Below are 2,971 nucleotides of genomic sequence, written 5' to 3'. Positions count from 1 at the left end.
GGGTTCCTGCCAAAGCCAGGTTATGGATTGCATTTAAAAATGGTCCATCAGAGTGAAATGGACTCCCATCTTCCTGCTTAGCAATAATGATATGGGTTTAGGGTCTGCTGTGTGTACTGGTGGGTGACTGCCACCCAGCCAGAGTGTGTATGGGAGGCTGCCAGCCAGCCTCCCTTCCTACAAGTAGTGATGGTGCATGTGAAGGGGACAGCGTTGGTTCCTCCCCTTTCACAGTTATCACTTCTCATTCTTCCTTTTGGCTGGTATCAAATGTGGTGTCTGTTTATATCAGTTTAATATCTGATATGTCCCCTATCTGGTAGCATATATTAAATGCACCACCAGGGTTTAGTGTTGGAAAGAAAGATTACCTGTTTATTTGCTGCAGCTGCTTGCTGGCTAGTCCAGTGGGCCCCTACTGCAGGCAAAAGACAATAGGTGGTGCCGCTTGTGTCTGGCCCCTGTTGGAGCGACCAGGCACAGGACTGCTGCTGCTGAATGTCCTCTTTAATTGAATAAGCTCAGCAACCAGCACACCTGTGCAGGTTGGACATGACATGATAGGTAGCTGTCTTTCAGGTAGTGGGTGCTGAATCTTGTTAATTGACATGGGGGTGTCATTGCTGTTGATTGACCATGCATTGGTACTGTGGTATTGGAATAATTAAATCAAATGTTGCCAGCCAGCCATCCATTGCAATAATGGATAGGACATCAGCTATGAGGCATTTGTTTGTACAAACTGCTGCTCACGACTAATGTTGTAATATAGTGTCTCCATCTGCTGGTGGTATTGAATAAGCAATAGTGCAATGATAGGGTCTGAAAAAGGAGTAAAATAAGAAGCAGCAGCATAGGAAAAAAGGAGGAAAGAAGGAAAACATGGAGAGAAGAAAAAAAGAAGGTAAAAAAAAGGTGAAAACATGTTTAAAAAAGTATTTCCATCTCTCTCTCTCTCTATATATGTATATATATATATATATATATATATATATATATATATATTTAAAAGAAAAAAAATTATATATATATATATATATATATATATATACATATAGAGAGAGAGAAAGAGATAGATAGATAGATACACATACATACATACATACTACATACTACATACAACATACATACATACATACATATGTGTGTATTGTTGGAGTTGCAAACATGGGTGCACTTGACAAACTCAGTGCGGCTATTCCCCATTGAAAGATTGTTGCATCCAGGACCCTTAGCACTGTGATATGCTACTCAATACCACTGGCATGGCCAGGTGTAAACAACATCTGACCTTTGTTGTGTTTGTAACCATGGAGATTGTGATGTCACCTAGGCCCACCAAAGAACAGCCTTGTCAGAAGCAGCACTGCCATGATCAGAAGCAGCAGCACCATAAGTTTTCAAATAAGCTGGATTTAACCAAGACAAGTGAGTCCAATAGGATGCAGGTATGTCCTCTATCCTTACAGCTTCCCGTGGCTGTTGGTTTTATACCGTTTGGGGACAGCCAAGGAGGCGTCAGCAGGCAACACAGGTAAGTGTGTGCTTGTGTGTGTGTGTGTGTGTGTTTCCTATGCAGATCCTAAACCCAGTATCAAATGCAAGTAGGAGGAGTAAGAAGGGTTCCTGCCAAAGCCAGGTTATGGATTGCATTTAAAAATGGTCCATCAGAGTGAAATGGACTCCCATCTTCCTGCTTAGCAATAATGATATGGGTTTAGGGCCTGCTGTGTGTACTGGTGGGTGACTGCCACCCAGCCAGAGTGTGTATGGGAGGCTGCCAGCCAGCCTACCTTCCTACAAGTAGTGATGGTGCATGTGAAGGGGACAGCGTTGGTTCCTCCCCTTTCACAGTTATCACTTCTCATTCTTCCTTTTGGCTGGTATCAAATGTGGTGTCTGTTTATATCAGTTTACTATCTGATATGTCCCCTATCTGGTAGCATATATTAAGTGCACCACCAGGGTTCAGTGTTGGAAAGAAAGATTACCTGTTTATTTACTGCTGCAGCTGCTTGCTGGCTAGTCCAGTGGGCCCCTACTGCAGGCAAAAGACAATAGGTGGTGCCGCTTGTGTCTAGCCCCTGTTGGAGCGACCAGGCACAGGACTGCTGCTGCTGAATGACCTCTTTAATTGAATAAGCTCAGCAACCAGCACACCTGTGCAGGTTGGACATGACATGATAGGTAGCTGTCTTTCAGGTAGTGGGTGCTGAATCTTGTTAATTGACATGGGGGTGTCATTGCTGTTGATTGACCATGCATTGGTACTGTGGTATTGGAATAATAAAAACAAATGTTGCCAGCCAACCATCCATTGCAATAATGGATAGGACATCAGCTATGAGGCATTTGTTTGTACAAACTGCTGCTCACAACTAATGTTGTAATATAGTGTCTCCATCTGCTGGTGGTATTGAATAAGCAATAGTGCAATGATAGGGTCTGAAAAAGAAGAAAAATAAGAAGCAGCAGCATAGGAAAAAAGGAGGAAAGAAGGAAAACATGGAGAGAAGAAAAAAAGAAGGTTAAAAAAAAAGGTGAAAACATGTTTAAAAAAGTATTTCCATCTCTCTCTCTCTCTATATATGTATATATATATATATATATATATATATTTAAAAGAAAAAAAAATTATATATATATATATATATATATATATACATATAGAAAGAGAGAAAGAGATAGATAGATAGATAGATAGATAGATACATACATACATTACATACATTACATACATTACATACATTACATACATTACATACATACATACATACATACATATGTGTGTATTGTTGGAGTTGCAAACATGGGTGCACTTGACAAACTCAGTGCGGCTATTCCCCATTGAAAGATTGTTGCATCCAGGACCCTTAGCAGTGTGATATGCTACTCAATACCACTGGCATGGCCAGGTGTAAACAACATCTGACCTTTGTTGTGTATGTAACCATGGAGATTGTGATGTCAC

General features: G+C 40.9%; 1 pseudogene; it reads left to right on the top strand.

Annotated features, from left to right (window-relative positions):
* Positions 1-241: 241 nt before the first annotated feature.
* Positions 242-344, top strand: LOC130319436 (U2 spliceosomal RNA; annotated as a pseudogene).
* The last annotated feature ends 2,627 nt before the right edge of the window (positions 345-2,971 follow it).

The sequence above is a fragment of the Hyla sarda genome, unplaced genomic scaffold (assembly GCF_029499605.1).
Source record: "Hyla sarda isolate aHylSar1 unplaced genomic scaffold, aHylSar1.hap1 scaffold_2129, whole genome shotgun sequence".
In the NCBI taxonomy this organism is placed as follows: Eukaryota; Metazoa; Chordata; class Amphibia; order Anura; family Hylidae; genus Hyla; species Hyla sarda.
The sequence above is the reverse complement of the archived record's forward strand: the minus strand, read 5'-3'. Positions and strand labels throughout refer to the sequence as shown.